Source organism: Schistocerca piceifrons, chromosome 4 (genome assembly GCF_021461385.2).
Source record: "Schistocerca piceifrons isolate TAMUIC-IGC-003096 chromosome 4, iqSchPice1.1, whole genome shotgun sequence".
In the NCBI taxonomy this organism is placed as follows: domain Eukaryota; kingdom Metazoa; phylum Arthropoda; class Insecta; order Orthoptera; family Acrididae; genus Schistocerca; species Schistocerca piceifrons.
In genome coordinates, this window is record NC_060141.1 from 304,672,464 (window position 1) to 304,699,933 (window position 27,470).

The following is a 27,470-nucleotide window of genomic DNA, read 5'->3' on the forward strand; positions in this document are numbered from 1 at the left end:
CGGAAGGTGCCCGTCGACCTGGGACCGGACCGCAGCGACGCACGGATGCACGCCAAGACCGTAGGATCCTACGCAGTGCCGTAGGGGACCGCACCGCCACTTCCCAGCAAATTAGGGACACTGTTGCTCCTGGGGTATCGACGAGGACCATTCGCAACCGTCTCCATGAAGCTGGGCTACGGTCCCGCACACCGTTAGGCCGTCTTCCGCTCACGCCCCAACATCGTGCAGCCCGCCTCCAGTGGTGTGGCGACAGGCGTGAATGGAGGGACGAATGGAGACGTGTCGTCTTCAGCGATGAGAGTCGCTTCTGCCTTGGTGCCAATGATGGTCGTATGCGTGTTTGGCGCCGTGCAGGTGAGCGCCACAATCAGGACTGCATACGACCGAGGCACACAGGGCCAACACCCGGCATCATGGTGTGGGGAGCGATCTCCTACACTGGCCGTACACCACTGGTGATCGTCGAGGGGACACTGAATAGTGCACGGTACATCCAAACCGTCATCGGACCCATCGTTCTACCATTCCTAGACCGGCAAGGGAACTTGCTGTTCCAACAGGACAATGCACGTCCGCATGTATCCCGTGCCACCCAACGTGCTCTAGAAGGTGTAAGTCAACTACCCTGGCCAGCAAGATCTCCGGATCTGTCCCCCATTGAGCATGTTTGGGACTGGATGAAGCGTCGTCTCACGCGGTCTGCACGTCCAGCATGAACGCTGGTTCAACTGAGGCGCCAGGTGGAAATGGCATGGCAAGCCGTTCCACAGGACTACATCCTGCATCTCTACGATCGTCTCCATGGGAGAATAGCAGCCTGCATTGCTGCGAAAGATGGATATACACTGTAGTAGTGCCGACATTGTGCATGCTCTGTTGCCTGTGTCTATGTGCCTGTGGTTCTGTCAGTGTGATCATGTGATGTATCTGACCCCAGGAATGTGTCAATAAAGTTTCCCCTTCCTGGGACAATGAATTCACGGTGTTCTTATTTCAATTTCCAGGAGTGTATTTGCAACGGTAGTGGGAGGATTTGTGCCACAAGGTTGAGTTTTGATGCAACGTGGCGGTTCAAGTATTCAACACGCTGTAGCTGATTCAAGTCCCGCAGCAGGTTCTGACGCACCATCGTGCGTGTGATCTGTAGTAACCATCGATAATTTGCTGCAGTTTTTTTTCGTACATCCTTCGTGAACGTGATTCCCAAATATTTGCAAAAACAGACATAATGTCTTATGGGATAACAGCAATCAGTGATTTTATAATGTTACTTTAAATCGGTCTTGATTGCAAAATTTTTTTTTATTATTCATATGACGTAGCATGTGAAAGTTGCTGAATTGGACGGGTTACTCCTGTAACTTAAATATCAGATCTGAAGATGGTTCTGAATGAACCGAAACCGGTCATATGAATAATAAAAAAAACTTTGCAATCAAGACGGATTTAAAGTAACATTCCCAAATATCGCAGATCAAAAACTGGCGGGAGAGGAGCGAGGACTTCCGGTCCGGGACCACTCCCAGTATCCAACGAGGCCGGCTTGTAGATGTTCAGAAGACTGCCTGCGGCCTGTCCGTATCGCTCGATCCGGGTTAGTACGCTTTGGACTTCGTCTTTGAAACGAACCAGCAGTAGCAAGTCGTCAGCGTATGCCCTATAGCGAAAGGTCACGTCCCGCAGCGTGATGCCTGATAGCCGGTGGTTAAGGCCCCCGAGGAGTGGCTCGAGTGCGATTGCAAAAAGGTAGGTGGAAAGGAGACAACCTTGTCGTAGAGACCTCTTAATGGTTACTGGTCCTACCGTCATTCCAATGACCTGGACGTGTGAGTTGGCTGCGGTCCAAAGACGCCGTGGTGTGTCAATGAGGCCCGGGGGATATCCCATACGTTCCATCAGTCATAGGAGAATGTTACGATGCACTCGATTAAAGGCGCGATTGAAATCGATGGAGACGTCGCCGCTCTCAAACGGCACGCAGAGGCGATCGCTGTTTAGTCAGCGGTGGTCAAGTGTATGTTGGATTCTGCCCCCTGCAACGTCTGTTCTCGGGCGAGAATCATCGGCAAAGTTGTCTTAATACTGCCCACCATAAACCTGGTGAAAGTCTTGTAGTCGACGTTCAGCACTGTGAGCGGTCGATAGTCGTTAATTGATCTCCCTCCACCTGGCTTGTGGACCGGTACGAGAAGTCCTTCTACAAACGCTGGTGGTACAACACAGTCTGGAGACGTAAGTTCGCGGAACATTATAACCCAGCGAGGCATCCTGACGTCGCGGAAGGTCCCGTAGGATTCGATGGACAATCCATCAGGCCCAGGAAACTCATTGGCCGCACCTTTGTCAAGGGCGTCTTCGACTTCTTCGAGAGACTTCCTCCGTTAATGCATTGACGGTAGCCTCGTCGATAGTAGTTGTTGCCTGCTGGCCTCGTCGTCTAGGGTCCTTTCCTGGTAAAGATGACGAAAATGATCCTCCACAGCCTTTACTATCGTTGGTTGGGTCGTACAGAAGCCACTGTCTTGTGTCCTGAGTTATGTGATTAAGTGTTAACGATGTCGGCGCTTATTCGCCACAACGTCGTTCCTCTGCGGCCGTTCGGTCGTGCCGTCGCGAGCGGACTACGGCACCTTCTAGTTGGCGCTTCGTCAATGATAGTATGTGAGCTCGATTCTGCGTTGGTCATGTTGTCTCTCCGGGGAAGGGTGTCGAGGTCCTTGAGTGCCACGCAGTAAAAACCTAGTGTCTGTCGATGCCACTCAGCCACGTCCTTGCCAAACTGCATCCGTGTCCTGCGGATTGCCGGTTTGGCACTGAGGAGCAACTACTCCAGAGTCGAGGTGTATCGGGGGTGACGGCGTTCACAGTCAGTCCACGTTGCTTCAACTTGCCGACGGCAATCCAGGTCCTGGATATGAGTTATATTAAACTTCCAAAAGCCATTGCTGCACCAGACTTGTTGGGGGAGGAGGTGTATAGTGCAGATATAGGCACTATGATCAGAATAGGCCTGAGGCCATAGTTCGCCGGCCACCACTCCTTGTGTGAGGCCTTGCGACACATATATGCGATCTAGTCGGCTGGCCGAATGACTGGTAAGATGAGTGTGACCAGAGCGATTACCGTGGATTTTTTTCCCACTTGTCGTACAAGTGAAGTTCTTGGATCATCGCATCCAGTTCCGGACAGGGCACGTAGTGTCGGATTTGGTCCTTGAGATGAAGTACGCAATTAAAATCGCCAGCGGAAACGCTGTTTTCGTACTGTCCGAGGAAAATGCGGGTGACATCCGTGGAGTAGAATGTGGCGCGTTCGTGACGTCTGGTGGTATCCAACGGCGCGTAAGCATCAATGAATCAGGTGTTGAGCGCCGTAAGTGCTATTCCTCAAGCAGAGGGAAGATACGTGACGTCAGTAACTTCAATACCATCACGCACTAATATTGCCGCTCCGGTGTCTGCAGGGCCACCGGGCGTCACATATGTGGTGTAACCGTAAAAGTTTTGGAGTGCGGTCGTTTTCACTTCTTTTAGGAAAGTAAAATCAACTCCAATGGCTCGCATCGTTTCTTTCAAAAGTTGGATCTTGACAGAAGAACATATCATGTTGATATTCATTGTCGCCAGGTGGTAAGCCTGGCAACGCGTTGGTTGGGTGAAATTATCCATGTTGATGTTGGAGAGAAGTGACCATCGGAAGTGATGTCACCCCCCGCCAATGCGGTCCTCCTTGTGGTGCTTATGCTGCATGATCCGGCGGCGCCTCAGCTGGCCGCGGATCGGGATCTTGTTTCTTGACGTACTCGCCCCACGAAGCGCGCTCGGATGTCTGTTCATGTTCCATAGGCTCGGAATGTTTGGTAGTAAGGAACCTGGCGACTTCGCTGCCTGCACTGGTACCTTCCTGCTGCTCACTCTTTATTTAAAGGGGCTGGTGGACGAACGCTGCATTTTTCTCCTCTGTTTTCCAAGGTTGGAGTCAGTGGAAACGGCCGCAGCCTTGTAGTTGGCTTGTTGAGTGGTCAGTTGTTCTTTCCCGGCCGAATGTGAACCGCCGTGTTCCGACACGGTCCGACGACGGCGCTTTCGCCATTTCGGTGTTCTCTGTTTCCATACGTGACCTTCATTGTCAGAAGACGGTACTGACTTACGGCCCGCCGGGACAAATGCTTCGGTCGGTACAATAAGGGAATCAATTGCCATCTTGCTGTCGTCAATGTCTGTCGCGTTCGGTAGCTCCAGCGTCATCGTACTGTTTTCCACCACTTGCCAGTCTGGCTGGTGGAAGGCGATTCCTATACCTCTAAATCAGACGGCTGTGTCTGTTTTTTGGAGAACGTAGAGAACGCTGCCACGTAAGTCACGGGGAGAATAGTCTCCGTCGGTGTAAGTGCAATGTCCGTCGGTGGGAGTTGTGTGATCCGACGCTGGAGGCACTCGGAACTAAGGTGACCTTCCTTGCCGCATCCGGAACACATCTCCGGCTGGCCATCATAAATAGCTATGGCCCGGCACCCTCCTATCTGTAGGTAGGATGGCACGTGTCGTTGGAGGTCAATGCGCACTTGGGGTACTCCGTTGAGCACTGGATATGTCTTAAACTGAGTCTAATTTTCAGCCACGTGTTCGCATAACGTGCCGTAGGGGTGGAGCACCGATACAATATCTACCGTATGGAGTTCAAATGGAAGTTCGAAAATGCGTATAGTCCGCAGCCCATTGCGGCATGGCCGACCTCGACGTTGCCAACATTTTCGTCTATGTGGCAGAAGCTGAGTTCTTGTTTCATCTCACGAAGCACCTTGGCGCATGTAGCTTCGTTTATGAGTTTTACAAAGACCGTGCTACTGACGATTGAAAAGTGCCTGCCGACAATGTCGGCATTCGGGATCTCGGCTTCCTCTTTTAAAAAGCCTTAGACTTCGAGCGCCTTTGGTCTGGTAAAATCGTTCCGAAATGAGAATTTCAAGGTTGATCTTCTGTATTGGTTTGCCATGATCTTGTAGCGCTACGGCGTCACGTTAGAGTCGGCCGAAGGAAGTAAAAAATGCGCGCGGGCCCACGCTGCTGGCGGAGAGCACACCCTGCACGTCTGTTTAGCTCGGCTGCGAGAGCCCGACTTACCATTTGACTACCCGTGCATGACTCCCGGCTCGACCCAAACTTCCATATGTCATCAGCTATACGTCTACGATCTGTAGTGGCACATCCATTGTGTGTATTCTCGTACATGTCAGACGTTGTGCTTGAAAGTCGCATGTCCGGTATCGGCAGATAAATACGATATTGCAGTGCCGATGTTATTCTGATGACGATGCACTGCGGCGACCACAGCCGTTACTGAACACATTAGATGAATTCGCCTTTCCGAATAACGACTACCATCAGCTGCAGAATGGAATGACGACAATGAAAATAGTCACCTGAATAACACCGGAACTGTAATATTGTATTTATCTGCCGATATCGGGTAGGCGACTTAGCAGCAGAGCGTCTGATCTGTACGGAAATACACATAATGGATGTACGAGTACAGATCGTAGACGCATGGTTGACAATATATGGGAGTTTGGGTCTGGCAGTGAGCCGCACATGGATAGCCAAATGTTAAAGCGACCGGTCACGATGAGCCGGAAACCCCCTTTCGTGTCCCGGTCCAGCACAAATTTTTATCGTAGTTATTTCATCCTACAGCTGATGGTAGTCATTATTCGGAATTTCGAATTCATCTAATGTGTGTAGTAAACATGGTCTCTAAAACGCATACCCCAAGAGATATACGAACTTGCACACTAGAAAAGATGTGTTTCACATTGTTTTGGTCCATACTGCCACCTCAAAATATCTAAAGCAAAGAGCCTGCTGTAGAAGAGAGTTGTTTCACAGTATCTAAGAAGATTAAGTGCTCGTATCTCTTACAGTTGGCATTTCAGAGCCCATGTTTACTAGAATTCTTTGCTTCGAATGGTCTTTCCCGTTATTCCTATGTGTACTGACCATTGCTGCTGACTCACCCGGTATAATTATGGTTCGATTACTTGACCTCTGTTATAATGACTACAAATCTTGTCCACGAAGATATTAAATTGCTTGTGCAAAACTGTCTCCCAGTGCGTGGTTCATCCACAAATTTTGTTAAAACTCTTTCTTGCCTGGACGTTCTGGTGAACAGTATGTAATTTGAGTTGTCTTATAATTGCATATTTTATTACGTACTGTTGATTGAATTGGAAACTCAAGGCCTGCGTATTGTAATCACTGGACGACGAACAGTAATTATTAATACATAAGGCAAATGTTAAAAAACCCGTCACTTATCTGCAACATATTATATACAAACCATCTATAATTTGCCAGGAAGTTTCATATCAGCGCAAAATCCGCTGCAGACTGAAAATCTCATTCGCCGGCTGGTGTGGTCGAGGTTCTAGGCGCTTCAGTCTGGAACCACGCAACTGCTACGGTCGCAGGTTTTAATCCTGCCTCGGGCATGGATGTGTGTGATGTCCTTGGGTTAGTGAGGTTTAAGTAGTTCTAAGTTCAATGGGGCTGACGACCTCAGATGTTAAGTCCCATAGTGCTCAGAGCCATTTGAACCATTTTTTTTTTTTTGAAAATCTCATTCGGGCAGCTATTAATGCATCTTCTGTTTAAGTGTTTTATAATTGGCGATTTATTATGGCGTATAATATTACTGATGACCTATGCTGCTAGGAGAGAGACATTATCTTCGCATACCAGTGAAAATGAGTAATATCTGACCTGCTGTACAGCTTATTCAATTGAAATTTAAATGAAAATAAAATATATGCTACAGAATATAAATATACAAATTACTACCGATACAACAGTCCGAAGCAGTTAATTCAACTACCAGGCATTTCTGTCTAGACTGAAAACCGGAATTTTCAGAGTGAGGTCAAATGAGAAGACAGACTTCCTCTTGCAACACTATAGCGCCAAATCTCAAAATTGTTTTACGGCCATTAAACTCAAAAGCAAATTTAGCTGGACTGTACTACCACACCTGCTGTACTGTCCTAATGTAACACCGTCAGACATGCGTCTCTCTGATCATTTAATAGCTGTACTTTGTACCCAACACTTTCCACACTCAGATGCTGTCTTCATTTAATAGCTGTACTTTGTGCCCAACACTTTCCACACTCAGATGCTGTCTTCATTTAATAGCTGTACTTTGTGCCCAACACTTTCCACACTCAGATGGTGTCTTCAAAGCTGTAAGGCGGTGGCAAACCTCAGCTGGTTGAGTTTCCTTACGAGCGTGACTTGTCGGCTCTTGTTCATCATTGGCAAAAGTGTATAACAAATGGTAGGGACTATGTAGAAAATTGATATCGTCCGTATCAATTTTTTTCTTTATACCTATGTCATCGTGCGACCCCTAACTGTTCTAGATTCCACGAAAATAAATAGAGGGCATTAGTTTCCATATTGGACTCTTATTTATTTTTACTGTGACAAATACGGATTGCTTGCTCTTCACTTGTGAATTACGACGCCATTCCAATATACTCGTCCAAACGACGTGAGTGCATTGAGAGTTACATCATCTCCAGGGAGTCAATCCTAGGAAAACTAGAAAGTTTTCTGATTCCCTGTTAGTCTTCCTCCCCCAGCTCAGGAACAAACAGTGCTAGATTGCGCTGTCGCTGCAGTCTGCCCTCCCCTCGACCTTTGTGGCTCCAACGTTACTCTTCCCACATCAGTGATCACATTCACCGCGAGCCACACTCAGTTCCCGTACACGTGAAGCTCGCCATCTCCAGTATCGAATGTCCGCAAGTCAATAATTCCGCGTCATTCGTGTACCAAGAGGAGAGCCTTCAGTAACACTAACCGTTAGATGCGTGTCTTGAAGTCAAATGGAACTGTAATGAATGCTGTGATCTTTCAAATTTACAGGTGTACTTCGTAAATCACTACAAACTACTTGACAAAAGTACTCTTACCATTTCATACACTGAGCAATTGTTCCTTGTTTCATTCAGGAGGGGACGATGGGAAGAGTTATTACTTAAACATTTCTCTGCTACCTACTGCTAGTGGAATTTTATTTTGTCTATTTCCAATAGGAACCATAGGAAGGTGCGTGAAGGACGTCCCGAGATTTTGCACCTGTAAGCTGTTACGGAAAATTTTGAGTTGTATTAAATATCATTTTCCGATTGTCTGGTAAACAAACTGTAGCATCTTTTTACACTTCCATTTTTGCGTATTATTATTCCTAATTTGTGGAATACTACGGAATCGACTTGTGAATTTTACACAATACAGGTAAACATAGCAAAGTACATAAAGTAAGCGACGGCTTTACATTTGTCCACATTACTATTTAACTGTAAACATTGCAGGATGTTGATGTTTTGTTAAGAAATGACGTCATTACAGCAATATTTATCGAACAACATTTCCTCTAGATCCCCGTGTCATGTGCGATGAAACAGCGCCTGTCACAAACACTACCCAATTCTATTCATAAATAACAAGAGTAGTAAGGTGTCTTAAACATTATTGTATGGTGTCAGAAACGTCTACTGGCCTTCCTTGTGCGGTGTAAGGCGTTGTCATGCCTGTGTTTCTAGAGATAGAACTCCATTTATGCATATAATTAATATGGGCATGAAAGGTGTCTTCTAACGTTCCTGTTAGAACTTCACCACTGTCCCATAAAGAAAAAAAAATGACTCTGAGCACTATGGGGCTTAACTTCTGAGGTCATCGGTTCCCTAGAACTTAGAACTACTTAAACCGAACTAACCTAAGGACATCACACACATCCATGCCCGAGGCAGGATTCGAACCTGCGACCGTAGCGGTAGCGCGGTTCGAGACTGTAGCGCCTAGAGCCGCTCGGCCACCCCGGCCAGCGTCTCATAAAGAAACGAAACTCTATTTAATGTTTCAACAACAGTGCATGCGTTTAGTGAACTGAATTTTAATTATATTAAAATTTGATAAGAAAATAATAATTTTTCCTCGGAAAACACTGTGACGCATTCGTAAAATGTGTAAAAGTAGTTAGCTACATAAATTCAGACCCCACCAGTCTTCACAAGAGGCGACAATATCTTCCAACAACTAAGACCTGAATAATTGAAATTTGACCTTACCCATTTTACAAGGAAAGTCAAACATTTATACATAACAAAATTCATATTTGTGTAAAATACGTTTCTCTACAAACTTCGCAAAACATCTCCTGTATAACTAATTGGCGTAGAATCGCAGGAGAAAGCATGTCACTGAGTTACTACTCATCCAAATCCCAAGTGATTGTTTTCAGAATTATTCACCCTGCAGAGAAGAACTTCACTAAAACTTGGAAGTTGTCGGAGAGGTAAGAATCCTGCGTGCGTAATACAAGGTTCTCAATTCCTGCCCGTGTCCAGTACTGTGTTTCATTCTACCAGAGAGTTCCTAACTAATCCATACTCCACTTCAGAGTACAATTATTCATTTTTAGCAATTATTTCATTCTAGAAATTTCCAGTTGAGTATGTTATAAAAAAAAGAAGCCAGCCAGAATAATAAACTAAGTGGCAGGGTGAAGCATGACGAACTCACCGATTTCGTGGGAGCCCAGCTACTCGTCGTCAACAAGCAAAGGGAACTGGTGTGCACATTTCGTGAGTGATTTATTTACTGTTATCGATGGCTTAGGGAGGTGAGTAAGGCGCTTACGTCGTCGAGTAAATTAAGAGCGGCTTGTCTTCGATAGTAGCCCGGCATCCATTCTGCTTCCACTTGGCGCTCAGTTTCGGTACTAATACCAGGAAAGATAACATTTTTTATCTGGATTTCTGACTTCATTGCTCACAGTTTCTGCAGCAAATAGCCTTGCCAATCACACGTAAATACATGACCGGAAGGTAGACCTGCACATTTGCATGGCTCCCTATTAGAAACCACGCAGTTTCTCTACATTTATCGCTTAGTCGTCTTCATCATCATATACGTTTTCGTCGTTGCCTGTTTTGAAATAAAGCAAGATAAAGCTGGTAGCTTCATCTTCGTGCTCATACTACGCTTTTTCTGCCATGTAGTAAGTCTTTCTTTGTGTTCGACTTTGATCTACAAGTCGCAGTCTTTTTCTATTATCCTTCGAACATGGAGCTTCTGTTTTATTTCATTATTCTTCTTATGATCTCCTGATTTACATCGTGCCAAAGGTCTTACAATTTTCCCTCTAACTGTTTGGTCGTTGAAGTCCATACTTCAGATCCATAGAGTAGTAAAGCTGCAGCCATAGTATTATAGACTTTAAGCATTGTCTCATTTCTGGTATTGCTGATTAGCTTTCTCTTCTACATCTACGTCTGCATCTATACTCCGAAAACCAAATTAAGGAGTATGCTGCAGGGGAGTTTGTGTCCCAAAGTCAGTTCCCCCTTTTCGTGTTCCAGTATCGTATGGTTCGCAGATAGAACGATTACTGGTAAACCTCAGTGTGGGCTCGAATGTCTCTAATTTTAGATTAATGGACTTTTCGATAATTACACGTAGGAGGAAGCAATACATTGGCTGACTCTTCTTGTAACGTAAGCTCCCAGAACTTTAAAAGTAGACCATAAAATCATGCAGAACACCTCTCTCGCAGCGTATGCCGCTGGTATTGGCTGGGCATATCCGTGAAGCGTTCGTGCTTATTGAATCAACCTGCAATGAGACACGCTACTCTACCTTGGATCTGCTCTGGTTCCTCCATTAGTCCTATCTGGTACGGATTCCAGACTGACGAGCAATACTCAAGGATTGGTAGAACGAGAGTTCTGTAAGCTATCTCCTTTGGTAATGGACTACGTTTACTATGGATTCTTCCAATCAATCTGTCTCGCATAGGCCTTACTTACGATCAATTTTATGTGGTCGTTCCATTCCATACTGCTTCGTACGAATACTCCTAGATATTTTATGCAAGTATCTGCTGCCAGAAATTGTTCTGCAGTTTTGCAATCATACAGCAAAGGGCCTTTATGCCTATATATCCGCAAAAAGTTACATAAGCGTATGTTAAGGATCGCCGGCCGGTGTGGCCGAGCGGTTCTAGGCGCTTCGGTCTGGAGCCGCGCGACCACTACGGTCGCAGGTTCGAATCCTGCATCGGGCATGGATGTGTGTGATGTCCTTAGGTTAGTTAGGTTTAAGTAGTTCTAAGTTCTAGGGGACTGATGACCTCCGATATTAAGTCCCATAGTGCTCAGAGTTATTTTTGTTAAGTATAAGTTGTCACTCCCTTCACCTTGTGTCGATGCTCTGCTACTCTTACTGCGTTTCGGTTTAATTTTCTACCGTCACAATTTCTCTATATAAGACTGCATCATCCGTGAAATACGTCATTGAACTTACGACATGATCTACTAAGTCATTTATAAACACTGTCAAAAGTAATGGTCCTCCCCTGGAGCGCACCCGAAGTTACTTTTACGTCTGAAGATTTCACTCCGTTCAGAATGAAGTGATATGTTCTGTCTTCTAGAATCTCTTGAATCCAGTCACACTCTTGATCTGATATTCTGTACGCTCGTATTTGGTTCATTAGACCGTCGAGTGGGACTCTATTGAACGCCTTATGGAAATCAAAGAACACGGTCTTTACCTGAGTTTCTGTATCTACTGCTTTCTATGTCTCTTGGACAAATAGAGCGAACAAGGTTTCAAACAGCCGTTGTTTCCGGAACGTTTGATGGTTTTTACAGAGAAAATTTTCGGTCACCAGAAATGTCGTAATACCGTGCGTAAAACATGTTTCAAAATTTTACAACAGAGATATAGGCATATAGATTTGTGCATCTGTTTGATGACATTTCTTGGAAACAGGAATGAGCGGTGCTTCTTTCCAACCATTAGGAACGCTTCATCCTGAAGAGAATGTTCAAATGTGTGTGAAATCTTATGGGACTTAACTGCTAAGGTCATCAGTCCCTAAGGTTACACACTACTTAACGTAAATTATCCTAAGGACAAACACAGACACCCATGCCCGAGGGGGGACCGGAACCTCGGCCGGGACCAGCGCCTACGACCGCTCGGCTAATCCCGCGCGGCTCCTGAAGAGACGCACGGTTCATCGCTGCTAGAAGAGGGCAAGTGCTTTTGCATACTTGTGTAATTAAGAATTGGTATCCCTTGAGGTCTAGCACCCATCCCTTTGATGAGTGATTCGAGTTGCTTTTCTATCCCTTGATCACTTATTTCGATATCTGTTATTTCGTCATTCGTGTGCTAATTTAATGGTCGCAAAACTGTTCCATTCACTCATTTATGTTCTCTAATCGTGGCTGTCCCACCACAAAACTATACTGCTGATGGGAAATCAACCATTTTCGTATCACGTCCAACTATATGAAAGGATACAAACATTTGAGAAATTCAGCACCGAAATCTGAAAATTAACCGGTACTAGGTTTTGATTGTATAAATTCCAAGAGGTGCAGTGAGTTTGAAAACCGTGTAGGATCATGTTAAGACATCGTAGGATGCCTATCAAGTTTCTGACCTACTTCGGTGAAGCTTATTTTCATTTTTCACTAACAGCCAACAGACCCCAGGTAATGATCTCATAACATGTATGGAAGCTTTGACAAAATCCTCCTCACACCCGCAAACTTTCGCTTGGCTTGTACTAGTAACACAGGCTTGTTCAGTATATTAACAGGACATTTTTTTATTACCGTCAATGTTAATTGCTACTGCGATAGGCTATTAAGCATTCTCATACAAACTTTGGACAATATTTCAATTAACATAGCACGGTAAATATTTGGTGTCAATGAAATACTTCAATGGCCCACGAAACTCTTCTATTCTTGGAATTCTCAGACGAACGTTTCATCAACATTTTGACTTGTAGCCTCAAGATTTATCAAAATTAAAATATTCAATTTGTTACTTTAGTGATACCTTTTATTTAAGGTATTCTAGAAGTAGCCACAAAATTTTAAAGCTCTCGATGAGCTTAAAAACGTGGAATGTTTGATCCAAAACATCTCGAGTTTTGGAAACTTCTGAGAAATGCTCAAAAGCTGCCTGAGAAATGAAGAAATTCAACGTGTCATACTGTGCAAAATATTAATAAAATTCCTTCACAGGAATAAAAGACTTTTGTAGTATTTTATAGAGTCTGATTTGTTATTTATTTGGAATAGTAAGGAGTGCAGTTTTCAGTGTCAGGTACCTACATATGTGTAGACACACGTGTGTCAGATGGATGCGGCACTGATATATTGTGGCTACACAGCGAAATGGTTATAACAGTCACTATGTAAACTTCTTTTCCTCGTCTCGCATCTGTAGCCTAAACTGCACTGAACTTCGCCCGAACAGGCCATGAAGCCCCAAGGTACCTACCAGCCTCCGTGTCAGCCCACAAGCATTGCTGGATGCGGGTACGGAGGGGCATGTGGTCAGCACACTGCTCTCCCGGCCGTATGTCAGTTTACGAGACTGCAGCCGCTACTTCTCAAAGAAGTAGCTCCTCAATTAGCCTCACAAGGGCTGAGTGCACCCCGCTTGCTAACGGCGCTCGGCAGACCGGATGGTCACCCATCCAAGTGCTAGCCCAGACCGACAGCATTTAACTTCGGAGACCCGACGGGAATCGGTGCTACCACTGAAGCAAAGCCGTTGCCACGCGCTTGTAGTCATAACAGCGTAATTGAATCATTCAAAGTGCGTTCAGTTAATCCTGCGGATAAGGTTTACCAGTGGAAGAGATAGCGCGATAGCATGGTGAGGCATCCAGACGGAATGTTTTGAGAATACGAGGAGGGAAGATATACCGGAAGGCAGGGAGGGAGGGTGGGGGGGGGGGGAGAAGCTGTACGATATTCAAATTAAATCATTGTGTTTCGAGAGGGTTTTAATCTTGTTTTGTTAAAGTAGACTGTTCTTGATATAAACGTCGAAGTATTACCTGAACTTTGGAAAGTTAACAGATTTCATTTACTGGAGATCGGAACAGATTCCTTCAGTTGTCACAGCTGAATGAACAAAATAAAGTGCAATGCCGTTAGGAATTTAGAGGAGTGTGAGTACAACGTGATATATTCCGACAACACAACTCCACGCAAGTAAATATTGCCAGTTGTCATTCGTAGGTGTAATGCAGTTTCATTAACCATCGGTGTGCGCCCCTGGTAGCTGAGTGGTCACCACGAAGGAATTTCATACCTTACGATCATGGTTCGATTCCCGGCAGGGTCGGAGGTTTTCTGCGCTCAGGGACTGGGTGTTGTGTTGTCCTTATCATTTCATCTCCATCGACACGGAAGTCGCTGAAGTGGCGTCAACTCGAAAGGCGAACAATCTACCCGACGGGAGGCCCTAGCCACACTGAATTGCCATTAACTATCGGTTACTTTAGTTAAGTGCAAACTTCTACTAATGTCATAAAAATATTTCGAACAGACAACTAAGCATATAGTCTGAAAGTAATGCCCAACTTTAATGAGAAAAATGTGGTAAATTCTTTGAGAAACTAATATTTTTGGTCGATATGAAATAGCTCTGCACATGAAATAGCGCTGTAACAATTAAAACGCTGCTGACGTCAAAACGGATTACCACATCACATCACATCACTTACATAACTATTAATGATTACAGTTTCAGAATCATATAGTAAACATTTCAGAAAATTGTGGCAAGTTTTAAGATTCCACTAGGAATGAAATGTTTTAATTTAAACATACTAGGCCGCCCGTTGTGGCCCTGCGGTTCTAGGCGCTTCAGTCCGGAACAGCACTGCTGCTACTGTCGCAGGTTCGAATCCTGCCCCGGCCATGGATGTGTGTGATGTCCGTAGGTTAGTTAGGTTTAAGGAGTTCTAAGTCTAGGGGACTGGTGACCTCAGATGTTAAGTCCCATAGTGCTTAGAGCCATATGAACCATATACCGTTTATAAACTATTGGCACAGTAATACATCGAGTTATTTGTTACTTTACGAGAACCAATTAACGTACATTCGTTTTACTGCGTATGAGCACAGAAACCAGAATTTGGCCATCTTCATTGGCTGAACCCGATTACCGATTACATTCTGTGAATTATGGCTGGGATAACGAGCCGTTGAAGATGAAAGGACCGAATATAATAAATTCTTCTTTCAACTACGGTTTAATTACAGATGTACCTGTGAAATAAATTGCTTTTAGACAAAATGATGCTAATATTTCGACGTAACTATGAATTAGGTCAATATCCCCTGCCCAACTTTATATCCATCGATCCTGCAAATCTGAGGAACCATAAGCGTCTAGCCACAATATTCATCTGGTGCTGGGACAGGTGCAGTCAGTGGGTGCCATGTCTTCTGAGCATGGTGGACGTTCCAAAACTGAGTACAACGAATTCATTCGTTTTCCCAATGGATTCTTGCAGCAGAGCAGAAAAAATGTGATTCATTTTTCTTCCCTATTCAAGCTGCGTCAATTTCGTTTAGAAGGCTTGTTCACTTTACGTGTATTATCGGTTAAAGGATGAAAACCCTTGCCAAATTCATTCATTTTCATGAAGCGGTCTCCTGCTTCATAATATGTGGGGCCATTGGCTTCTACCTACTGCTGTCATTACTTCATAGTTTCTGTGGTGGTTGTCACTCTTCACCTTGGTGCTCAAAATTTGATTATTTTCAAAGTCAACGAAACACTGATAAGAAGTATGTTCCACATTTGCCTTTGATCAGTGTTCTACAAATGTGATGGCCTACTTTGTAATCATTATGCAAAATTTTTGTGATGACTCTATGCCTCCCTCTCATTATTTCCTTCCTTCAATCTTAGTCACACATCGTTCGGTACCATATTTTGCACTATTCTGATTTTTTCAGCAGCAGTTGAATCATGCATGTGGATCATAAAAAAACTCCGTGTGAATTCAATACTCTTTATCTTAACAGCTATAAATTTACGAGTCTCTACCACCTTTACTAACTTTTGATGAATTTCTGTTGGTAATAAACCGTTCTAAACGAATGATTTTATGGTAACACAGTGTTCTACTTCATCTATTTGATCGTAATCGACATAATACGGCTACCTTAAAATAAACTATGTGAACAAAAATATTCGCAAATCAAGTCCAATTGTACTTACTTTAACGCGCAGCATAATCCACTGTATCAACACAAAAATGCGAAAGAATGAACGATAGTGCTGTGTCAGACGGAAAAATCTTCTACTAGCCTAACAAAACTTTGAGCCACTTTGTGGCCAAATGAAGCAGCACAGGAAAGGAAGGAAATATTAGGAATGGAAATTACAGTCAGTTAAGAAAAACTAAAAATATTTTAGTTTACTGATGATATTATAATTGTCAGAGAAGCTAAACAATATGTGTGATTAACTGAAGGAAATGGTAGTGACATAAAGAGAGATTTTATGATGATTACCAACAAAGGCGAAATGAGGATTATAGATTATATTAGAATTAAATCAGATGGAGCTAAGGGAATTAGATTAGTGAGACAGTAGAAAAAGTAGATGAGATTAAATGTTTGGCCAGTAAAATAACTGACGATGGCCAAACAAAAGAAGATATAAAATGCAGACTGGCAAGTAAGAAAAGTGCTTTTTGAAAAAGAGATGTTTGTTTGCGTCGAATAGAAATTTAAGTCTTATGAACACTGTAACCTCCCCAGAGATTTTTATATAATATTATTTTAAATGTGAATAGACATAGAGCTAAGTGTAACCTTCCCACGGAAATTTTAAACACAATAATTTAATGTTAACAAGAATACAACCTAGTGTAACCTCCCAGCAAAATAACATGATTTATTGACAATGGCAATTAAATAAAAATTAGCAATCTGACCCAGGTGTAAGCTGCCCACATAATATGTAAGTCTATTCAATGATAATGAAATCTCAGTTACAATAAAAATGCAAACAGACCGAAATGTCGATCTTAGGCCCTGTGCAATAATTAAACTCAAATTCTTACCTAAGTAAAACTGCATCTGCTCTTATTTTTCGCCATAGCTTGGAGGAAATGCATCGCAAAATATTTTTTTTGAAGTTAAAGGGAACTTTTCTTCATGGAAATGTAAGGCAAATATTCTTTCAAAAAAGGATTCTTTGTTAAAAATGGTTGGTTTAAAAACAAAATTATTATTGGGGCGATTCTTGAACAAATTAGTTACAGTTAATTTACATTATATTATCAAATGTGCGTAATGCTGCTTCATTACCTTATTTAAAAATATACCTCGTCGTGAATCTTGACCAGAGTGCCATGTCGGCGCCCGCCGACTCCTCACACACAACAGCGACTATCTCTCGCGCGCTACTACCTCAGACTATGTCATCTCGTATGCGCTACTGCTCTCGAACTCTAACTCGCAACTGAACTGCAACTGGACCACAACTGACTCGCAACTGAACTGAACTCTCGCGCGGTCAAGCGCAGACTAGCAACGATAAATAACTCTCTGGTCAGAGATTCTGTCATGCCTCGCCATCGCTGCTACAGAACATACGTGTTTCAACACTTTTCTGAACATATTACTCGGTGGCCTAGCCGTTGACGTGGCTCAAACATGAAACGATAAGTAGTTCCGAACAGAAGAAGATAAAGTGTGTTGAGGCGCAGTACTACACGAGGTGGTTGATGGCTAGGTCGTATAACCACAGCTGTAAAACTACCGTATACTAGATTCTCCTAGAAATCAGAAGTGGTAAAACATCTAAAAATTGAGTGAGGATATACATTGAAGAGACAAAGAAACCTACACAGCTGTCTAATATCGTATAGGGTGCCCGAAGAAGTGACGCAAAACGACGTGGCATGGCCTAGACTAATATCTCAAATAGTGCTGGAGGAAACTGACACCATGAATCTTGCAGGGCTGTCCATAAATCCGTAAGAGTAAGAGGGGGTGGAGATCTCTTCTGAATAGGGCGTTGCAATGCATTCCATATATGCTCAATAATATTCATGTCTGGGGAGTTTGGTGGTCAGCGGAAGCGTTTAAGCTCAGAAGAGTGTTCCTGGAGCCCTCTGTAGCAATTCTGGACATGTGCGGTGTCGCAGTGTCCTGCTGGAGTTCCGCAAGTCCGCCGGAATGCACAATGGACGTGAATGGATGCAAGAGTTCAGACGGGGTGCTTACGTATGCGTCATCCTTCAAAGTCGTATCTAAATATATCAGGGATTACATACTACTCCAACTGGACAATCCCCACACCTTTATGCTTGAACAGTCCCCTGCTCACATGCAGGGTCCACGCATTCATGAGATTGTCTCCATTACCGTACACGTCCATCCACCCGATACAATCTGAAACGAGACTCGTCCGACCAGACAACAGGTTTCTGGTCGTCAACAGTCGAATGTCCATGTTGACGGGCCCACGTGAGGCGTAAGCTTTGTGTTGTGCAGTCATCGAGGGTATACGAGTGGGCCTTCGGCTCCGAAAGCCCATAGCGATGATGTTTCGTTGAATGGTTCACACGCTGACACTTGTTGATAACCCAGCATTGAAATCTGCTGCAATTTGCTAAAGGGTTGCACTTCTGCCACGTTAAACGATTCTCTTCCGGTAAAACAGTGGAGTGGTATGTGATCCCTGTCACATTTGGACACGACTTTGACAGATGTCACATACGTAAGCATCTCTTGCATCCAATCATGTCCACTGTGCATTCCGACGGACTTTTACCACTCCAACAAGTCAATGCGATACCGGAGATTTGATGTTTTACCAGATTCCTGACATTCGCAGTACACTCGTGAAATGGTCGCACGGGAAAATACGTACCTTATAGATACCTCGGAGATGCTTGTCCCATCGCTCGTGTGCCGACTATAACACCACATTCAAACTCACTTAAATCTTGATAAGGTTCCATTGTAGCAGCAGTAACGAATCTTACATATCCCTGTATTTGAGTACGCAAAACTATACCAATTTCTTTGGCGCTTCAGTGTATAAATTGCAGCGTAAACTACGAAACGTTTTTGTTCTCTATAGTTATCCTCCCGCCTCTTATTTAAAAATAAACGGTATTTATAACAAATTTGAAATTGTCATTTCTTAATTCGGGTTTTATTCGCAAATTGTTGATTTGTAACGTGAAACAGAGTGAGGCTGCAGGAACAAAAAGTGCTAGAAAACGAAAATTGCTCAGAAAAGGTGATATTAACAAAAACTGCACAAGAAAACATATCAAACATTGCTGAAATACTTCGTCGAACTCAGGCGAAACACGTTTCTGTTGTTCACAACACCTTCCACACTTACGAATATAGCACGAAACTGTTGCCTTTGATCATGTTGAAGAACACACCTATGAGTACGAAATAACAGTAATAATTACATATATATTTATGTTTTGTGGGTAAACTTTTTATGCAAAAGGTAACTGCTTTTGTTACATAAAGGCACAGAAGTTTACAACTTATAAAACAAAAGTCACTTTGTAGGTAAATAAAATACACGAAGGATCAACGCCGAATGACGTGCTGTCCCAACTATGGGCAAAAAAAAAAAAAAAAAAAAAAAAAAAAAAAAAAAAAAAAAAAAAAAAACAGAAGCCGTCGGCCGCCAGTTTCTTTCTCAAACATTTAGTTATGCTTCTTTCCCTACCAGTGCTACAAATATTACCAGTAATCCTCCCATTTACTACGTCAGTTACGTACTATAAGAAAACTACCGAACAGTACCTAAAGCAGAGCGCAGCTGCACGTACAGCTAATGAGGTACTGAATAGCATTGGAGATAAAAGAATTTCGTGGGATAGTTCGAGTGGAAAAAGGGACTGTTCAGGGTGACACTTCCGGAGGCATCAAGGAATTGCCTGTTTGGTAGCTGAGAGATATATGTGAGGTAAGAATCGCAGAGGGAGCCAAGGCTTGAATATAGTTAGCAAGTCTTAATGGATGTACGTTCAGTAGTTACAACCAGATGAAAAGACTTTCACGGAACATATAATCTTTGACACTGCAGTAAACCACTGTCAGGGTTGGAGGCCACAATAATAACAACGGCTTCAGCCTTTTCATGAGTTACGTAAATATTATTTTTTTTCTCTCTGCTGTTTCTCATAAACAGTACTCAATCGTCCACTTCTGGCTGGAACTGCAAACTTGCACTGAAGTTTGGCTATCTGGACCACGCAGTCCGTACGGAAGTTCACACTCGGGTCAGCAGGTGGCGCTGGTGGTGTGGTGGTTCGCTTCGTTGGGAAGCCGCGTCTCTCTGTTGCTCAATTTCTCGGCCCCTGGCGGGCTTCATCAGCGCCGGCCGCTCGTATACCCGGCGTGTGAGGCTGCCTAACTGCAGGGGCGCGCCGTACGGCAGCCGCTTTAGGGTCCCCCAGCTCTGTGTGGGCGTCACGCGCCACGGCAACGCCGACATCAACAGCAGGGTTTAGCTGCGCGAGGCGCCGGCGCGCTAATCTGTACCCGAGAACCACGGCTTCATCTGTGTCGACATTTGTAGAAGTAAGTGGAAGGAAACAACCTAGCTTCTCCTGTCTCTCCGAGGAGGGAAGCATTTGCAAAGAATAGGTGAATAGGCGACAGTTAAGTATCATTTCGTGTCCCTGGTAATCTCTATCTGTTCTTGAAAAATTTAGTAATAGGTAAATGGAATACTTTGTGTTTCTCTTGCTGCAGCTACGTGAATGGAAAGTATTAATTAATTATTTCTCTATTGTCCCTAATTTTTCGTACTGGGTTTCGCACAGAGTTTCCGCAACTCTGCCTAATAATTTCAATAATGACTCTAGGTGCACGATTAAATTTTCGTCACTATGGTTTCTAATTTTAGGATGTTTATTATTGTTTCCGTCCCATCTCAGAGTAGCACTCACACGCAACGACAACAATTATTTGTAGGGTATATTACCTTCTGTCTTCCCCTATACTTTTCAGTCTCCTTCTAGTACATGCAAATCACTCTCTGACGTCTTAACACAAGTCTTGTCGCCCTGTCTCTTCTTCTTGTCAGTTTTTCCAGATATTGCTTTCTGCGCCGATTCTGCAAAAAACCTTCTCATTTCTTGTCAGACACTTTCGTACAATGCTTTGCTCCAGACGTACATTCTCAGAAGTTTCTTCCTCACATTGAGGCGCGTGTTCAGTAATAATAGACACCTTTTAATGAGTCTGCGTCTATGGTAGCCTGCTCCTTATATCCTCCCTGCTTCATCCACAATGGATAATCTTCGTATAGAAATAAGCAACAAAGGGCGGAAAAACCGATAATAACAACTGCACTCGCTACAAGTTGGATAATAAGTCATTTTAATTTCTAAGCAGAACATGTATACAAAAATCAAACAGTACTTGCATAACAGCTGTCTCGTTGCGAGTTTTTCAGTGATCAGGGAACATTGCTTAAGAACTCGAGTTCGGTGCAGTTCCAAGAAAGAAGTCTATTAAAGTGATCCATTAGAAAAACAGCATGAAGGAAAGGTAGTTGACAAAGCAGCTGAGACCGCATGCAGGGTAAAATCTCCGAAATTGTACCACTTCCAGAATTTTTCTGATTTTAATGAAATCTAACATATATTACCGAAAAGTTGTGCTAATAATATGCAGCCCTTCCACTGTCACACACGTGCCTAAAGATGCGAAAATAATTCTTTTACAATTTAAAAGATATAACACGATAGCTGGAGAGTGCAAAGTCGTACAATTCATAAATTGTAGCACCGGTACTGTAAATTGTACCACTAAACATTTTATATACTATAACAGAAAATACAGAAATTTGGTGAGTATGATCAACATTTTATTTAATTTTCTAAACATCAGCAATCAAATAAGAACTCTTAAAACTTATTCATGATCGAAAATATTCGGCGGCCTTGGACGTGCACTGAAGATTTTCGACATTAGCTTCTCATTCACGTCCGTAGCTATCACGATAAAATATTTTTCGCACTGGGTGTGAAACTACAAGCTTCCAACTTTCAGTTGTCATCATGGCTTTAATAAAAATTAGAAAGTTGTCTAAATAACAATAGATTTATTCATTCTTAATATCACAAGACAAAAAAATGGCTAAAGAAACGCCACACATATTTATTTGACAAACGCTTTCACTAATATGCAGTCTATGGCGAACAAAGTTATCAGCTGGAGATCATCACACGACACTAACAAGAACTAATCGGTTTACCTGATTTCATACATGTGAATCCGTGGTATGGCCTAAACCTACGCTACTATCAAGCATCTATACTCTACTATTCCATGAAGAAAAATATGGTTCCAAACAAGAGGGGGCTGAGAAGCATATATTAAAGCCCTACGCCGTAGCAGCGAATACTTTACCCTTCTGCAGGTCAGGGCAACAAACCGTGATGCGCTCGGTGACTAGAGCGATGGGTGGCATCAATCTGTTATTAATGGCGTCGAGGTCTCGCATATGGCTAATTCGGATGGTCTGCCAAAACAGTTTTACTCCGAACCATGACTATGCATGACGAAATGTGTCAAATGTTAGACGGCCAACTCATGCGTGAAGCTAGAAGCAGTACCTCTGGTGGTTCAGATGGTGACTAGCGCAAGCTCTCAATGGCATAGTAGAAAGGTCACGAGTCTCACCATTTAGGTAAAGACCTGCAGTTCTTTACTAGCGAAGCGCCAGTACAAGAGTGTCCTCTTTTCTCTCAGCTTTCCTTGCCAGCTCAGTAGCATAGCACATCTTAGACTACTCCCACGTTAGTATGAGCTGGAGTGGGACATTCTAAGCTGGGAGACTGTCCCTTGCTCTGCATACACAACTTTGACCAACCAGCGACTTTAAAAATTAAATGGGAGAAAAGGGAAAAAGATTCAGCTTTGCTGCCTCTATCTCACGCGTTTACGTTGTGTATTTGCTAAAAGCATGACCTGAGTGGACCTACAGCCCTCCATAAAAAGGTCGTTATCTCCCCTGTGCGCCCACTTAGAACTTTCCAAAGAACGGCCATAAACTCCCTAAAAGCCTCATGTCACCACAAATGTGACTTGTAGCAGAGTCTGGATGTCTGGACGTCACTCACCTGTCCCACAGAAATTCGCATAAAATACACAGTCGTCTCAATGGCTGCCTGCTTAACAATGGCTAATCCTCTGCCTTATTGCTAATCATCAATGCTCTGCCCATAGCAGCAGCGACTCCTCGACGCTAGTCAGCCTACCTGGACGCGGCCGCCGACCGACCGGCGCCATCCAACGTGTCTGCACAATGCGATCGAGGAACTGGGCAGTCCGCAACGTTTTCACATAGGTTCAACAGAAAAAAACGTTCTCCTCGGCCCTCAGCCGCTGTACGATTTTACTGCAGTCATTTAAATCGGCACCCTCTTCCTTTGAACGCGGGTAAAGCTTACCACTATTCCTTCACTAGAGCACACAAGCAAGAATGTTAACTACTGCCAACCATTTCATCATGGTATATGAAGTCAGATCGCATCCAGGCATAGCAACCAAATATTAAAGATCATCTTCTCTAAGAACATTAAGAAGCATAACACCACATCAGAAGTGAGAGTGCCCTGCACTCTCTCAAAACTTGACACAAAATTTGAGGAACTTAATCTGTTCTTCGTCACCATAAACTTCGAAGATACTGCAGAATCAGCTTGAAGGCGTATTGCCACTTTTGGTTTTGTCCTACTTTTTCTTTTCTCAGATTCTTTGCCAAGGAGGAGCTTTTTCAAGGGACTGCTGGTGATATAAATAGCAGATGATGTTACTCTGCTTCTTGCTTTTTTTTTTTTTTTTTTTTTTTTTGTAGAAATTAGGTAGGGGAGATATCTTGTATGCTCACTGGTAGTTTCCTAGTAAAACTTTGTTTTGTTGGTGTTTCAGGAGTGCATACCATCCGTTAGTTCCTGAGAGTTCATGATGTGTATGTTCACTCAGTTCTTCTTCCTAATTTTTTTTTCTATTCACGAACTCGATTTAGTCGCCAACAGTTAATAATTCCGATAAAGGTGTGAATACAATAACTCGATTCCAGTTTTGGAGAAGAGACTGACAGCATTTTTTGCTGTTGCAGCCAGTCTTTTAATCAGCTAAGAAATAATTTTCTGTCTAATATTGTTGTCAGGGTTTGTGCGAAGCCATTCATTAGCTGCTTTGCTGTAATAAACTGCAAGTGGCTTAGAAACACAACATGTAAGGACTTTGTGGAAGCAGGAAAAGTATGATTACGTCATTATCTTTAGCTAAAGTTATAGGGGAAAACACGCAGTGTTTTTATCAATACTTAGGTCAAACATGTATAGTGAACATTATTTTAAAATGTACCGGAACAAATTACAGTGTTTTTGATTTCATCAGGAACAACTAAGTAACTGCCAAAACAAGCATCGTACGGAAACAGTTTCTGGGTGAAGAGCTAATATTTTCAAAGAAGGCATCTTTTTGTCTTATAGCTGACCAATTCCCCCCCCCCCCCCCCCTCCAACTACCCTCTCCTCCATAGGCTAGTCAACATTTTATCTACAAATAGGTCTCCCACCCACCATATTTCTGTCATCCATCACCGTATCAGGGATTTTATCAATGATTTCTGGCGTCCTAACCTCCACAGGGCGTCCAGAAAGTTTAGCATCACTTGTGACCGTATGGTCACTCCGAAAATTTTGAAACCCCTTATAAACTCACTAATCTAAGGTGCAGAGTCGCTGTAATGTTTATCAAACTTCATTTTAGTCTCCTGCGGCGTTCTACCTTTCATAAAGTAATGTTTAATCACCACATGAAATTCTTTTTCGTCCATTTTTTGACAATCACTCGACTTCCTTGATTCAAACGAATGCCAAACACAAAGAAATAGACCAATATACCTGAAACTTGGTGTGCGTTCTTTCGAAAGATTCTACTAACTAAACATGACCTCGGTACGCGCCGGTGGTGCCATCTTTCGGACTTTGCTCGGAGTTTTCAAACGCCCCTTGTAGTCAACGAACGAGAAGTTCGGCAGACGTATCCTCTCTCCCAACTTTCTATTCATTAACTATCTCTCAGACGGTCATTATGCTTTTGACTAAGAAGGTTTGGCCTTCTGTAATTTTCGCCAGGTTGTTTACCATGGTTTAATGTTTGTATACTGATGATGTGGTTACAAGGTACGAAACCCGTAGTGCCCTAATAAAATTAGATTAAAGTACAGCTATTTGCGGAGTCCTTGCTACAAAATAGAGTTCCAGAAGTTTGTCGGTGGAATCATGGTGACACTTCTCATGATCCATCGCGAGACATATGTGGAATATTCTACCTCACTTCATCCGCAAAAAGAAGTGCGCCATAACCTGTTGTTCAAATGGTTCGAATGGCTCTGAGCACTATGAGACTTAACATCTGAGGTGATCAGTCCCCTACACTTAGAACTACTTAAACCTAACTAACCTAAGGACATTACACACATCCATGCCCGAGGCAGGATTCGAACCTGCGACCATAGCAACAGTGTGGTTCCAGACTGAAGCGCCTAGAACCACTTGGTCACAGCGTCCGGCTAATCTGTTGTTTCTTAAACATTTTTGGGATTTTTCAGTGCCTTGCAGACTAGCAAACTACATGAAAAGAACATCGAAGTGTAGCTATTTAAGTACTTGAATCATTCATAAAATTTTTTGTTTATACATACCCATGGACGGGCAATTGGAGAACATTGACAAGTTTTCTTTGCGGTTCAGTTGCTGTGTAAAAAATTATGTCCCCCAGGAGGAGTTCCCAGTCCTCCGATTAACGCCTAGAATGTATTACCAGGAAGTAAATGGCGAAGAATTGCTGCTAGTGCACGAAGCTGAAACTAATTTCCTGAAGTAAGCATACTTTCTCGTAGTTTCTCTGCTAATACAGATTTCGAAGAGTCGTCAGCAGCAGCTTTGATCAACAAAAGAAGGAGAATAATAAGAAAATAACAATGATGTTTCCCGCTACATAACTAAAAGAAAATATGAGACATGCCAGGTGCCCGTATCTAAAACTTCTCTGCTCAATACGTGCCCCAAGATTATTGTGTTCCAAATAAACAGTTGCCTGCGAGACAACAGTGGCGATTCATGGGGACCGTATGTCTGCATATCAATGCACACGGTGCTAGAGAACATGCATCATCGTCTGCTGGTCCAGATCGTGAAAGCTTTTGCGTGTTTGTGACTGTCGCAAGCTCTTTCGATCCCTGAGTGTTCGCACGCGCTGTTGAGTCCCGTATGTGCCACTCGGTCTTTAGCGGCAGGTTTTCCGATCCAATGGCCACCTAACCGCTTGGTAGAAACTTGGTTGCAGGGTTATGTGAGCGAAATGATCCATGTCCACTGCCACGATAGAAAGGCTAACACTGAAGCCATTGTAAGCTATTACGTTTAATGAGTGCGTGTGGCTTTCACCTGACGCTGTTGGCAGCTGCGAGGTTCCAAACACTCACGTCTCCTTTCGTAGTTACTACGTTATCATTCGCCTGCGCAAGGAATGATCTCACGTTTCTGTCAATAGCGTATTCTGACCACCTATCGTTTGCAGCAGAATACCGTTATGATCTTAATCTAGCCGGAGATCCAGATTCTGCAATGTGACCCAAGATGCAGTCGTATACATTAAAGAAACTGATTTTCGTTGTGACATTTGTGATTAATTTTCTTTCGCTTTTTTCTGTAATGACATTTATATCTTGGTTCTTGGTAGAATAGTTTACACATTATGAATGAAATAATGTTTTACAAACTATCGAAAACAATTTAGGTAATGTACTACGTGACAAATGGCAACATTTTCTCTAGGAAGAAATATAAGTTGAACAATATATTTTAAACTTTTTTGACGTGTTCCAAGGAGGGGTAACTTAGTAAGATAATCTTGTCTTGAACAAGACCATTGTTAGAAAGAGGTAAAATATTAAAGTAAGACACGTAGCCAAGTGAAAAAACTACAACTGAACGACTATCATGGTTAAGGGGCTAAGCGATAGTTTTGAATACATTGCGTTTTCTGCTTCGTTAGGAGCTATGTGAACAGGGCTTTTACTTAATAAAAGGGCTGTCTCCAATGATGACTGATGTAGGTGCTACGAAAACCAGTGCATGGCATGAGAAGTAACTCCTATGATTTGTTCCTGCTAAACAGGGTTAATGCGTAATGCAGTTAACGAGCTGAATATACTGGACATAGAGGTAATACACTTCCACATGTTCCTGCCATTTTGTACTCTGTAACTTGCATGTATTCGTTGGGTGTAGAATGACAGCGAGAACGATATGAGTAATTCAGCAATCAAAAGTAACTGAAAAACTGGTAACTCTAAACGAAAGTATGAGCAAAGGTGAATGAATAAGCAGTTTGTTCCAGATGATGTAAAGAAAACCATAGTACATTTCGATATAAGCAACCGTTTCAAGTTGTTCAGATGAAAGAAAAATCACAATGCCACGAAAGGCTATACAGAGATGCCATAGAGATTGTGGCATACAATTGAATGAAATTTGGATTCTGGTGCTGA